Below are 15,051 nucleotides of genomic sequence, written 5' to 3'. Positions count from 1 at the left end.
TCACTGTTATCACTTTTTATTTGATAATAGTTGGTTTAGTCTACAAGTTTAAGGCAAACATACTAATGCATTTGCTTTTCATCAGAAATCATACTTATAAAGATTACATAAAGTCTGTCCCAAAACTTCTAAGAAATGTTCATTAATTAAAAATAAGTCTGATTACGACGCTTTACCAGGATACATGAATGAACTACGGTGGTAGGTACACAATGTCTTTTGAAAACAAAATTCAGAAGAAGGTGACGGCCGGCGATCTTTACCTTGTTTGAACAATGTATTTTTAAAAGGGTTAAACTTCAGAAAGTACTTAAACGTAAATGCGGCTGGCAGCCAGAAGGAATACTACGCATAAAATAAACACAGCTACGGAGGCTACTTAAGGAAAAGACTGAACTTTGGGCTTTGGAAGAGGAGGAGCGCGAGGTGACCCACGGCTGTCCCAGGGAGCATTCGGGTACAGGAGGGCAGTGTCCCCCCACAGATCGGCAGAACCCACGGACGGCTCCGCTCCGTTGTTTCTCAGAAAAAAGGAGAGTAGATGCGCTTTGTCAGCTGTTTCTTTTCTTCCCGGTGAGCAGTAAATGCTTTAATATCATTCAGAAAACAAAAATAAAATCTGAAGGAAGGCAGCCCTTTTTAGCCGAAGGTGGAGTGCGGCTTATGTGTCTCCATTTAACACTGCCAAGCAGTTCTGCAGCAACTGTAGGTTACCCTAAACAGGAAAGGAGAGTAAGTTACGAAGCCCAGAAGAACCGGACCGAAAAGTCACAGCACGCTACACGAAGATAACCGGATTTGGAAAACAACTGCTTCTTATACGGAACTAACTGTTTAAAGACCTAAAACTATTTAACCTGTTTCACGTACAATATTTTCCACATAACCAGATGCTTCAGTAAATGTCCCTGTACACCAATATGACTGTTTTGGATTACCTGGCATGATCTACTGAGAGAGAGGAGGTGCTCTTTGTGTCCAAGTTAAACTACTGAACATTTTTTTCTTTCTTTTTCTTTTTCTTTTTTTTCTTTTTTTTTTTTTTTTTTTTTAAGATTTATTGACTGGGGCCCCTGGGTGGACAGTGGTTGAGCACCTGCCTTTGGCTCAGGTCGTGGTCCCGGGGTCCTGGGCGAGCGTCCCAGACCAGGAGCCTGCTTCTCCCTCTGCCTATGTCTCTGCCTCTCTATGTCTCTCATGAATAAATACATAAAATCTTTAAAAAAAAAAGTGATTTAGTTTTTTAGCTAATCAAAACACGATACTGGTTTCATCCTAGGTACTAGAGTCTCGCAGAGCTGACCGTTTGGAGAAACTGTAGATATTCTTGTTTGAATTAGGTGCTCTGTAAAATCCCTCTCAATTCTCTCTCTCTCTGGCTCTTTTAAAAATTTTATTTATTTATTCACGAGAGACACAGAGAGAGGCAGGGACACAGGCAGAGGGAGAAGCAGGCTCCCCGTGGGGAGCCCGGTAGAGGACTCGATCCAAGGACCCCGGGATGACGTGACCTGAGCCAAAGGCAGACGCTCGAACACTGAGCCACTCCGGCGCCCACATCCCTCTCAATTCTAAGATTCTCTAGTTTTAAAATCAGTATAAGGTTTGGGCCAAACTTTATCCTTTTTTAAAAAGTGGTTATTTGAGAGAGAGAGAGAGAGAGAGAGAGAACGAGTGGGAGCGGTAGGAGGAGAGGGAGAAAGGATCTCAAGTGGACTCCATGCTGAGCCTGGAGCCCACAACTCCAAGATCACCACCTGACCCCAAAGCAAGAGTTGGACGCTCACCCAACTGAACCACCCACGTGTCCCCGAAGCTGTATCTTTATAGTAACTACAAGAAAGGGCTTGATGTGAAGGAAACAAACGCTACAGAAAAACCCCAGAAGAAGGATGTTTATTTTCTAAATCAGAATTATTGTGAAGTAGTAAAATAATCTTCAAAAAGTATAATTCCAATTATTATGAATTCTAATTCAGAAATACTTTGTGTATGCCTGTAGGAAGAAGGAAAAGGTCATTAAAGAATTATTATCAATTCCACAATTACTTCCTTCCTTCCTTCCTTCCTTCCTTCCTTCCTTCCTTCCTTCCTTCCTTCCTCTCTCTCTCTTTCTTCCTTTCTTCTTAAAGTAACCTTTACGCCAAGATGGGGCTCCAACTCAGGAGCCCAATGAGCTGGCCAGGCACCCTGTAACTGACTCATTCCTAAATTAGAAGTCATTTAAATTATTAAGCTTCAATGTGACACTAACCTTTGCATGCTTCAGTTCTAACTCTGCCAGTTCCACTAAGTTTTTTCTGAACGCAGCAACTCTTCTTGTCTTAAAATCTATAAGTTCTGTGAACAAAAGAAATGAGATTAATTTTATAGAATAGCTTGAAGTATACTTCAGGATCAAACGGTAAGCTAACAGTACCTTGTTTTGCAGATTCAGATATTTTTTCAAATTTCTGACAGCATAACTGTTGGGATGTTTCAGCCTGCAGGACATCTTTATTTTTTGCTCTTGCTTTATCCAGTGCTTTATTCGCATTTTCATAATCCACTAGTGACCTGGATCTTCGATAGAGGAGATCCTATAAAACAGAATGCTTCCCAGTAATACACGCTGCATGTTTCTAATAGTTACCCCGCCACCCCATCATCAGCAGAGGGAATACTTCAACTATGGATACCACACATGCCAGTTACTCTTCTAGATGGTTTTTATAACAGCTTTACCGAGAGAAATTCAGCTATGAGGCACCTGGGTGGCTCAGTGGTGGAGCGTCTTCCTTAGGCTCAGGTGGTGATGCTGGGGTCCCGGGATCGAGTCCCGCATCGGGCTCCCTGCATGGAGCCTGCTTCTCCCTCTGCCTATGTCTTTGCCCGCAGCCACCCCCCGACCCCGTGCCCAGTGGAGCCCCGTCTCTCATGAATAAATAAAATTTGAAAATCTTTTTTTTTTAATATATTTATTTATGATAGTCAGAGAGAGAGAGAGAGAGAGAGAGAGAGACACAGGCAGAGGGAGAAGCAGGCTCCATGCACCGGGAGCCCGACGTGGGATTCGATCCCGGGTCTCCAGGATCGCGCCCTGGGCCAAAGGCAGGCGCCAAACCACTGCGCCACCCAGGGATCCCTGAAAATCTTTTTAAAAATATTTTATTTATTTATTCATGAGAGACACACAGGCAGAGGGACAAGCGGGCTCCATGCGGGGAGCCCGATGCGGGACTCGATCCCGGGACTCCAGGATCACGCCCTGGGCCGAGGGCAGACGCTTAACCGCTCAGCCACCCAGGCGTCTACGTTGTTTTTGAAATTTAAACATTTTATTTATTTGCAGAAGAGAATCCCGCATGAGCGCGGGTGGGGCCGGGAGCGCAGAGGGAGGAGAAACAGACTCTATGAGCAGGGAGCAACAAGTGGGGCTTGATCCCGGGTCTCTGGGATCATGACCCGAGCCCAAGGCAAACGCTTAACCGAATGAGCCACCCAGGCACCCCTCAACAGTTTTTAGTATGCTCGCAGAATTGTACAACCAACACTGCAATCAGTTTTAGAACGATTCTGTAACCCAAAGGGAAAGCAATCCATCAGTAGTCATTCTTCATTTTCCTCTCATACCACCGTCCCCCCCCACCCCACCGCCCCCCACAACCACTAATCTGCTTTCTTAGATTTGCCTATTGTGGACATTTCATTAAAAAAAAGGGGGGGGGAATCCTATAATATGGGGCCTTGTCTGCCTGGCTTTCTTTACTTAGCATAAAGTTTCAAATTCATTCACGTTATTGTGTGAACCAGTACTTCCTCCCTTTTTATTGCTAAATAATATTTCATTATATGGAAATACCACATTGATTTATCCACTTATGAGTTGATAGACATTTGGTTTGTTACCAAGTTTTGCCTATTATGAATAATGCTGTTATGAATATTTGTGCAAGTTTTTGTGTGAACATGTTTTCCTTTCTCTTTCATATCTCATTACTTAGCAGTGGAATTGCTGGGTCATTTGGTAACTCTATGTTGAACCTCTTGAGAAACTGCCAGACTGTTTTCTAAAGCAGCTGTACCATTTTATGGTGCACACTTGCTTGCTTGCTTGCTTGCTTGCTTTTTTATAACATTTTATTTATTCATTTGAGGGGGGCGGGGAGAGAGAGAGCCAGTGAGCATGAGCGGGGGTGGAGGGGGCAGAGGGAGAGGGAGAAGCAGACTATCCACCGAGCAGAGAGCCCAACACAGGCCTCGATCCCAGGATCCTGAGATGTGCCTTGAGCCTAAGGCAGACGCTTAACCCACTGAGCCAACCAGGCACTCCCCATTTTCTATTTCCGCTGACACTGTATGAGGGTTCTAATTTCTCCGCATCCTTGGCAACCCTTATCTGTCTTTTCGATTAAAGCCACCTAGTGGGTGTGAAGTGGTATCTTGCTGTGGTTTGGTTTTGTTTTTAAAGATTATGTTTGTTAAGCAATCTCTAGAACTGACAATTCCAAGACCAAGAGTCGCATGCTCTACCCATTGACCCAGCAACCCTTGCCGTGGTTTTGACTTGCATTTCCCTGACGAAGAAGCATCTTTTTATGTATTCATTAGTCATTTGTATATTTTCTTTGGAGAGAGGTTGATTCAAGTCCTTTGCCTATTTGTTAACTGGGCTATTTGTCTTTTTATCGAGAAGACTAGTTCTCTACATTCTCTGGATCTCAGCTGCTTATTAGGGACTCGTATGACTTGTAAATATTTTCTCCCAGTCTACGGGTTGTCTCTCCACTTCTCTTCCTAGTGTACTGTGACACACAGATGTTTTTAATTTTAATAAGGTTTGTCCAATTTATTATTTTTTTTCTTTGGTTACTGTGTTCCGGGTGTATCTGAGAAACCAACATCTGTTTTTTTTTTTTTTTTTTAGAAACCGACATCTAATCAAAGGTCACAAAGATTTACATTTATGTTTTCTTCTAAAAATGTTAAAGTTTTAGCCGTTACAGTTAGGTCTTTGATTAATCTTGAGCAAATTTTTATACACAGTATGAGGAAGGGGCCTAACTTTATTTTCATGTGACTATGCAGCTGACACAGTACTACCATTTGTTGAAAAGTCTATGCTTTCCCCACTAAATTGTCTTAGCACTTTTGTTAAGAATCAATTGACTGGGGAGCCTTGGTGGCTCAGTTGGTCTGCCTTCGGCTTAGGTCATGAACCTGGGGTCCTGCGATTAAGCCCCACATGGGGGGGGTGTCCCCTGCTCAGCAGGGGGTCTGCTTTTCCCCCCCTTCCTCTGTTCCTTCCCCAGCTCGAACTCGTGCCTGAGCTCTCTCAAATAAATAAATAAATAAATTTTAAAAATCTTAATAAAAAAAACAATTGACAGCTGTCCTAAAAAAAAAAAAAAAGTTTCTGTCCTTTAAAGAAAAGCAACTGTTTCAGCACACTAGGAATATAAAGTGCTTCCTCGACTGGATAAGGAACATCTACCAAAAAAACCCTATAGCTACCATCACACTGAATGGTGAGAAACTGGAGGCTTGCCCACTAATATCAGTAATAATGCATGTTCCCCCTCATCACTCCTTCACAACATCATACTGGAAGCCCTAGCTAATGTGATAAGGAAATAGGAAGTATGTAGATCGGGAAGGAAGAAATAAAACTGTATTTATTCACAGATAACATGACTTGTTTATGTAGAATTTTGTAAGAGGCAACAAAAAACCCTGAACTAAGGAAGGAGTATGATAAGGTTGTAGAATACAACATTAATACACAAAAATCCATGGTTTTCTTATATACCACCAACGAACAAGTGGAATTTGAAATTAAAAACATGTTTACATTAGCACCCCAGAAATGAAACTCCTAGGAATTAATCTAACAAAATAAATAGAAAGTCAACTTGAGGAAAACTACAAAACTCAAGGGTAGGGGCAGGACCCATGGACAGAAGGAGTTGCATCTTCTGCTGCCTGCTGCCAAAACGACAAAACCCTGATAAAAGAAATCAAGGAAGAGCTAATAAGTAAGCAGAGAGCTATTCCATGATCATGAATATGCAGACTCAACACTGTCAACATCAGTTCTTTCCAACTTGATCTATAGGTTTAACTAATCCCAATCAATATCCCAGCAAATTATTTTGAGGATCTTGGCGAACAGATTCTCAAGTGTAGGGGGGCAAAAGGCAAACAATAATCATCAACATATTGAAGGAGAACAACAAAGTCAGAGGACCGACCTATGTACTTGAAGCCTGACTATACAGCTACCGTCTAGGCAGTGTGGGACTGGTGACAGAACAGACACGTAAGTCAACTGACAGGACGGAGAGCCCAGAACCAGATACAGTTACCTATTTATTCTTTGGCAAAGGAACAAGAGCAATACCATGCAGATAATACAGTCTTCAACAAATGGTGCTGGGCAAGCTGGACATCTGCACACGGAGAAATGAATTTACACACAGACCTTACGCCCTTTACAAAATTAACTCAAAACGGATTATAGCTCTAAATGTAAACCTATAAAAACCCTAAAAGGTGACATAGGAGAACATGTTGGGTTTGGTGAAGGCTTTTTAGATATAATACTAAAGGCATGATGTATGAAAGAAATAATTATAAAGTAAGCTTCGTTAAAATAAAAAACGTCTCCTCTACCAAAGACACTATCAAGAGAATGAGAAGACAAGTCACAGACAGACCAAGAGAAAGTATTTACAAGAGATGTATCTGAGAAAGGACCCCTATCCCAAATATAGAAAACAAAAACAAAAACAAAACAAAACAAAAAAACCATCTTAAATTCAACAGTAGGAAAACAAACAACCCAATTTAAAAATGGGCCAGGGACACATTATTTTATTTATTTTATTTTATTCTTATTTTTAAAGATTTTACTTATTGACTTGAGAGACAGAGAGCAAGCGACAGAGCATGAGCAGGGGAGAGGGGGAGAGGGAGAGGGACAGGGTGAAGCAGAGTCCTTGCTGAGCAGGGAGCCTGATGTGGGGCTCAATCCCAGGACCCCGGGACCATGACCTGAGCCAAAGGCAGATGCTTAACCAACTAAGCCACCCGGGCACCCCTGAGCCGAGCCATTTTTAATTTCTATTTATTTTTCAAGATTCTCAAACTCTCAACTCTGAGATCAAGAGTTACATGCTCCACTGACTGAACCAGCCAGGTGCCCTTATCTTTCTTTTCCCCACTAAAGACCCTTGTTTGTTTGTTTAAGATTTATTTTTTTGAGAGAAATAAGAGTGCATGAGGGGCGATGGCAGAGGGAGAGGGAGAGAGGATCTCAAGCGGACTCCACGTTGAGCTTGGAGCCCGATGCAGGGCTCGATTTCATTATCCCGAGATCATGACCTAAGCTGCAACCAAGAGTTACATGCTTAACTTACTGCACTACCCAGGCGCCCCTAAAGACCCATTTTTATTTTTATTAGTTTTTAAAGATTTTATTTATTCATTTGACAGAGTGAGAGAAAGCACAAGTGGGAGGGAAGAGCAGGCTCCCCAGTGAGCAGAGAGCCCAATGCAGGGCTCGATCCCAGGACTGCAGCACCACATCCCAAGCCAAAGGCAGACACCCAACCAACCGAGTCACCCAGGTGCCCCTAAAGAGAGGGAGAAGCAGACTCCCCACCGAGCAGGGAGCGCGGCGTGGGGCTTGAACTCATGGACCCTGAGATCAAGAGTTGCATGCTCTATCAACCGTGACCTGAGCTGAAGGCAGACAGTCAGCTGACTGAGCCACGCAGGTGCCCCCGAGGTGCCTTTTAAAAATGGGTCTTGGGATCCCTGGGTGGCGCAGCGGTTTAGCGCCTGCCTTTGGCCCAGGGCACGATCCTGGAGACCCGGGATCGAGTCCCACATCGGGCTCCCGGTGCATGGAGCCTGCTTCTCCCTCTGCCTATGTCTCTGCCTCTCTCTCTCTCTCTCTCTCTCTCTCTCTCTCTCTCTGTGTGTGTGACTATCATAAATTAAAAAAAAAATGGGTCTTTAGAGTCTCTGCTCAGCATGGAATATGCTTGAGATTTTATTCACTCACTCATGTTCAAGTAGAGCTGACACACAGTATTACATTAGTTTCAGGTGTGCAACAGTGCTCTGACAACTCTGTATGTTATGCTATGCTCACAAGTACAGCTACCATCTGACACCATACAATGCTATCACACTACCATCGATTCCTATACTCTCTCTGCTGTACGTAGTTTTAATTTATTTTTAAGATTTTATTTGTTTATTAATGAGACACACAGAGAGGGGCAGAGACATAGACAGGGAGAAGCAGTCTCCTCGCAGCGACCTGATGCGGGACTCGATCCCCCGACCGGGATCACACCCTGAGCTGAAGGCAGATGCTCAACTGCTGAGCCACCTAGGCGACCCTGTAGTTTTAATTATTGCAATTAAATTTCAATTATTTCTTGTGGTCACTAAAAAATTTGGATTTACTTTTATTTTTATTTTTAATGATTTTATTTATTAATTCGTGAGAGAAACCGAGAGAGAGGGAGGCAGATGCTTAACTGCTGAGCCACCCTGGCGTCCCTGCATTTACATCTAGTTAATTAATTAATCTTTATTTAAAAGATTTTATTTATTTATTCATGAGACACACACACACACACACACAGAGGCAGAGACACAGGCAGAGAGATAAGTAGGCTCCATGCTGGGACTCGATCCCGGATCTCCGGGATTGTGCCCTGGGCTGAAGGCGCTAAACCGCTGAGCCACCAGGGCTGCCCTGCATTTATTTTTAAAGCCATGTTCTAAAAACTATGCCTTAGCAACTACGTACTATAATAAAATAATGAATTTAAAGTCCTCAAAGTAAGTAATTCATTTTATCCCTGCCCACCCACGTGAATGGTTTATAATCTGATACGGACAGTATTTTTGCAAGTACCTAAGTCCTCAAAGTTAAAAGAGTTATTCAGGGACACCTGGGTGGCTCAGTGGTTGAGTGTCTGCCTTCAGCTCAGGGCGTGAGCCTCGAGTCCCAGGAACGAGTCTGGAGTCTGGGGATCAAGTCCGGCATTGGGCTCCCCACGGGGAGCCTGCTTCTCCCTCTGCCTGTGTGTCTGCCTCTCTCTGTGTTTCTCATGAATAGACACAATCTTAATAAACAAAAGGGTTATTTATACTTTATGGTTATTTAAGTAATCTCTACACTCAACATAGGGATTGAACTCCTGACCCTGAGATCAAGAATCATATGCCCTTCTGACTGAGCCAGCCAGGCACCCCTATAATAATTTTTTTTTTTTTTTTTTTTTTTAATAAGCTCTGTGGAGGCACCTGGTGGCTCACTGGTTTAGCATCTGCCTTTGGCTCAGGGTGTGATCCCGGGGCCCTGGGATGGAATCCTGTAGTAGGCTCCCTGCAGGGAGTCGGCTTCTCCCTCTGCCTGTGTCTCTTTCTCTCATGAATAAATAAATAAATTAAAAAAAAATAAAGTAAGCTCTGTGTTCAATGTGGGGCTTGAACTGAGGGATCCTGAGATCTCTCAAGAGTTGCATGCTCTACCAACTAAGCCAGCCAAGTCCCCAAGGGTTATTTATAATTTGATAAGGAATGAAAAACCGGTATAAAGCACCACTGATCACATGGGAATTTTCTGTACAATATATCGATTCATAAATTAACAATGAGTTTAGAATATCTTTTTTTTTTCCCCTAAAGATTTTATTTATTTATTTGTGAGAGAGCACAAGCTGGGGGAGAGGCAGAGGGAGAGGGAGAAGCAGGCTTCCCACTGAGCAGGGAGGGAGCCTGACATGCGGTTTGGTCCAAGGACCCTGGGATCATGACCTGAGCCAAAGGCAGACACTTAATGGACTGAGCCACCCAGGTGCCCTGAACTTAGAATATCTGGGCCACTACATTTTCAGTGCTTTAAAGATGCTTCTGTGTAACATTGTTTTGATTAGTAAGAGTTTTAATCTTGCACACAGACTTCCAAAGGGAAATGTGACTTGCCTTAAAATAAAACATATCCTGGTTTTATAGCTCTCTCACCTTCAATAGAGGACTTTGGAATCCTTCAGCTATATAGACTGTTATATGGGGGTTTACTTTTTGTTTTGTCGGCATTTTAACTGAATGAATAGACCAAGTTAACAAAAAAGAAAAAGTTCTAGATTATACTATGTGATAAGTTTATAGAGGAGACTCTTAGGTGGGGTTCAGTGACCAACAATTTATAAAAGGAGAACAAAAATTCACACTTGAAAATCAAATTTAAAAGATAATCATTAACAATCTTAAGTCTAACAACCTCTAATGAGATGCATTTTTGTAAAAATAATGAAGAATCAAATTACCTTAGCAGCTTGAGATTCTCTTAAGTAATATTTTAAAAGGTCGGAAAGCTTGAGGTCCTCATCGGCAGACACTCGTGCTTCTATTTTCTGACAAAGGGGGAAAAGTTAGGCATTTAATTAGCACATGTTCTACAGCCAATGTTTTAACTACTATAAAAATTTTAAAGTAATAAATAACCACAGTATCCATTCTTATTCCACCTAAGGTTCCCTGCCTTCCCCTTTCCGCTAGCCTATTCCTTTTCTTTGTGACTCTGACAAAAAATGATCAGAAAAAAGAATGAGATCAGATAAGATGACTGAAATTACGGAAGGACTCTATATTTGACTCAAGTTCTTGGCTATGACTTTTAATATCTTTCGGTATGACTTATATTTCTCTCTTGTTACACCATTTCAATGATGTGGACACATGATTTTAAAGTGATGAAGGCTGGGACGCCCGGGTGGCTCAGTAGGTTAAACGTCCAACTCTTGATTTCAGCTCAGGTCATGATCTCAGGGTTGTGAGATCAAGCCCGAGTTGGGCTCCATGCTGCGTGTGTAGCCCGCCTAAGATTCTCTCTACCCCTCCCTTTACCACTCCCCCTGCCCTAAAAAAAATAAAGTGATAAAGGCTGACAATGGAAGACTAGGTCATTCAAAGCAACCTTCCTACTGAAAACAACCAGAAACATAGTCAAAACATTAACAAAATGTGCCAGAAGCCACCAAGGACTAATAAAAAGATGTGGTTAGTTTGAGTCAGACTGAAATGATGAAACTAGTCAATTTAGTGTGGAGAGACAGACCAAAAAAAAAAAAAAAAAGTACTGTGTCAATCAAATACAATATAGGGACCTTGTTTGAATCCTAACTCAAACGAATTCCACTGTAAAAAGCCATCGTAGGGATCCCTGGGTGGTGCAGCGGTTTAGCGCCTGCCTTTGGCCCAGGGCGTGATCCTGGAGACCCGGGATCGAATCCCACGTCGGGCTCCCTGCATGGAGCCTGCTTCTCCCTCTGCCTATGTGTCTCTCTCTCTCTCTCTCTCTCTCTGTGACTATCATAAATAAATAAAAATTTAAAAAAAAATCCATCCTAGGCAACTGGGATCGTCTACATACTGAATATTTGATGATATTAAAGGGAATCATAGATAATCACATTGAGTATATTAAAATTAATTCTTATCTTTTTAAAAATTCTTATCTTTTTAAAAAAGAGATATGCACAAAAGGCAGAAGAAATGAACATGGGCCTTTTTGGGAAAAGTACTTTTTAAAAGAGATATTTTATTTACTTATTTTAGAGAGAGAGAGCTTGAGCAGGGGGAGAGGCAGAGAGAGAGAAAATCTTAGGCAGACTCCATATTGAGTGCGGCCCCAGACTCGGGCTCCATCTCAGGACCCTGAGATCATGCCCTGAGCTGAAATCGGGAATCAGATGTTAAATGGCTGAGCTACCCAGTTGCCCCTTTGGGAAAAAGGACTTTAAGCAATGTAGAAAATGTTAACATTCAGGAAATCTGGGTGACACATACACAGGAGTTCTTTGTACTTTTTTTTTTTTTTTTAAGATTTTATTCATTTGTGTGTGTGTGAGAGAGAGCGAGCAAAGGAGTACAGGCAGAGGGGAGAAGCAGATTCCCCATGCAGCAGGGAGCCTGACATGGCGCTTGATCCCAGGACCCTGAGATATAATAGGAGCTGAAGGCAGATGCTTTACCACCTGAGCCACCCAGGCTCCGGTCTTTGTACTATTCTTGCAACTTTTCTGTAAGTCTGAAATTACTGTTGCAATAAAGTTATAATTTAAAAACCCTACGCATCCTGCAGAATAACTAAAACAAAAAAGATAACAAATATTACAAGCCTGTTCAACAACCCAATGCTCACATTTCTTCCGGTGGGAATGTAAATTAGTAGAATCACTTTGGGAAACAGGGAAACGGTTTGGCACTATCTATGAAGGCTTTTCACAAAGAGACTCTATGGCTCCTAGTTCTCCTGATTATACACCCAACAGAAATACATATTTATTTTCAGCTGAAGATATGCAAGATCGGTCTTAGAGGTACTATTTTTTTTTTAAAGATTTATTTATTTTTCATGAAACGCACACACACAGAGGCAGAGACACAGGGAGAGGGAGAAGCAGGCTCCCCACGTGGAGCCCGATTGGGAACTTGATCCTAGATCAGGATCATGCCGTGAGCCATAGGCAGAGGCTCAACTGCTGAGCCACCCAGGCGTCCCAGAAGTACTATTTGTAAACAACGGTGCCGGCCCAGCAGCCTGTGCGCGCTGCTCATTTGCGTATGCCCGCCCATGTCATGACGTCATCCCACGCAGTCCCTTCCTGGACTCCCGGCCAGCGGACTTACTGTTCCCGGGCGGTGGCAGCCGGCGACTGGAGGGCCAAATGGAGGAGTGGGGGTTGGGAGGTGGGGGTTTGGGGGTGGGGTGGAGGGATGGGCGATGAGGAGTCTGCGGCCAGGAGTTGCATGTTGAAGGGGAGATTCCCCCAAGTAGTGGAGCCGTTGCCGCCCCACTAGAGGGTGGATGGGGGCCGGAGTCTGATCCCGTTCCCCTCAGCGAAAAGGAAGTTTCAGTCGGTTTTGCTTAGCCGCCTTGTCAACTCATCCTAATTGGACAGATTAGTAGGTCATTTCCCCTTCTGAAAGTGAGTCCCGTAGGATTAATGAGGTTGAAGCTTGCAGAAAATTTAGTTGGTTGGTCAGAGAACATTTTCCCCGAATCAGCTATTGTGTCTTTTTTTTTTCCTTGAAAGATTTTATTTATTTGACATAGAGGAAGCACAGGCAAGGAGAGTGAGGGAGAGGGAGAAGCAGGCTCCCCACTAAGCAGGAGGCTATGTGGGGCTATGTGGGGCTGTGTCCAGGAGTCTGGCATCATGACCTGAGCCCAAGGCAGACGTTTAACCCACTGAGTCACCCTGGTGCCCGTATTGTGTCTTTTCTGACCCCACTAATGAATTTTCTAGCTGTCCCTACAGAAACCTGGATTCAAGGCCAACTAATATGGTTCTCTAGCCTCTGACCTATATAATCTATATAGCCCAAGGTAACCAACCCAAGATCTCATCCAGTTTATACCAGCTCTTGGAGCATGCCCATAGCCCCTTCTCATTGTCCTAGGATAACCCGATGTGAGGGACTGAATTTGTTTTTTTCTGATGTTAAGTCTCCACTTAAAGCGAACATGGGAAGTATGTTACATATACACTTGAGCAATGCACACGCTCCATCTTTACTCATGAATAGTCATATGTTTCTTTGCTCTTTTCATCAATATTTATGTATGCAGCCCCCATGATTATAAAAAACTTGTTCTCTCCCCGTTCAAGGAAGCAGATTTGTGGTTTGCTCTCCAATCTCCTCCTTTGGCTGCCTCTCAAATAAGCCCTTTATTTACTGCATCCTGCTGTCACACTGGTCGGTTTTGTGTGCATCAGGCAGACAGACATAGGTTCAGTTACACTCCCCCCTCAAGCACTTAAGTATTAAAACTTCCCCAACCAACTTAACAAGGATCAGGGATCCCTGGGTGGCGCAGCGGTTTAGCGCCTGCCTTTGGCCCAGGGCGCGATCCTGGAGACCCGGGATCGAATCCCACATCGGGCTCCCAGTGCATGGAGCCTGCTCCTCCCTCTGCCTGTGTCTCTGCCTCTCTCTCTCTCTGTGTGACTATCATAAATAAATAAAAATCAAAAAAAAAAAAAAGAAAACAACTTAACAAGGATCATTTTTTTGTGGCATCTTCCTGAGTAAGCCTGTCATAAACTCCTTCAATATATGAACTTCTTCAAAGTACACAAGTAAAGGGGTATCTAGGTGGCTTAGTCAAGTGTCTGCCTTCTGCACAGGTCATGATTTCAGGATCCTGGGAGTCTGCTTGTCTCTCTCCCTCCCCCCCATTTTTGTGTTCTCTCTCTCTCAAAATGACAAAAACAAAACAAAACAAAAAACCCCCACATATATGACCAAGCCTAGTAAAACCTATAGGAGGGGTGCCTGTATGGCTCAGTCGGTTAAGCTGAGTATCGATTTTGGCTCAGGTCGTGATCTCAGGGTGGTAGGATCTAGCCCCAACTTTGGCTTCCCCTGGGCAGGGAGCTTACTTGAGAGTCTCTCTCTCTACATTTCCCTCTGTCCCTTGCTGCTACTCTAAAAAAAAAAAAAAAAAAAAAAAAAAACTCTAAAACACCCTAAAAGAAAAAAAGTCAAGACTCTAAGCTCGAAGACAGAAAACCACGGCAAAGTGCAAACTTCATCCACTGAACAAATTATGCAGGGCCAAGTACATATTACTGTTAAAATATTTTTATCTTTATTTTTTTTAAGATTTTATTTATTTATTCATGACAGACAGAGAGAGAGAAAGAGGCAGAGACACAGGCAGAGGGAGAAGCAGGCTCCATGCAGGGAGCCTGATGTGGGACTCCATCCCGGGTCTCCAGGATCAGGCCCTGGGCTGAAGGCGGTGCTAAACCGCTGAGCCCCCCGAGCTGCCCCTGTTCAGGGAATTCTGAGTCTAGGTCAGAAGACCCAGCTTCCATCTTGGTCTCTGGGAACACTGTCTGGGAGATATGGGATACCATGTAAGAAGGCTAATTGCTTCGAGGCTGCCATGTTGTGAGGAAGCCGAAGGCTTTGTGTAGAAAGAGTGCTGCTAATCCCCAGCTGTTTCAATCTCAAACTGAGACCCCAAATATCAGG

General features: G+C 43.3%; 1 long non-coding RNA gene across 1 annotated transcript; it reads right to left on the bottom strand.

Moving 5' to 3' along the window:
- LOC112657370 (uncharacterized) lies at positions 1 to 10,489 on the bottom strand. The gene is made up of 4 exons (XR_003134967.3): positions 10,332 to 10,489; positions 2,420 to 2,579; positions 2,255 to 2,340; positions 1 to 715 (listed from the first exon to the last, which is right to left on the bottom strand). It is a non-coding gene; the product is annotated as an uncharacterized LOC112657370 (long non-coding RNA).
- Positions 10,490 to 15,051: the final 4,562 nt, after the last annotated feature.

This window comes from Canis lupus, chromosome 8, assembly GCF_003254725.2.
Source record: "Canis lupus dingo isolate Sandy chromosome 8, ASM325472v2, whole genome shotgun sequence".
In the NCBI taxonomy this organism is placed as follows: domain Eukaryota; kingdom Metazoa; phylum Chordata; class Mammalia; order Carnivora; family Canidae; genus Canis; species Canis lupus.
This window is presented reverse-complemented; position numbering and strand designations above follow the sequence as displayed.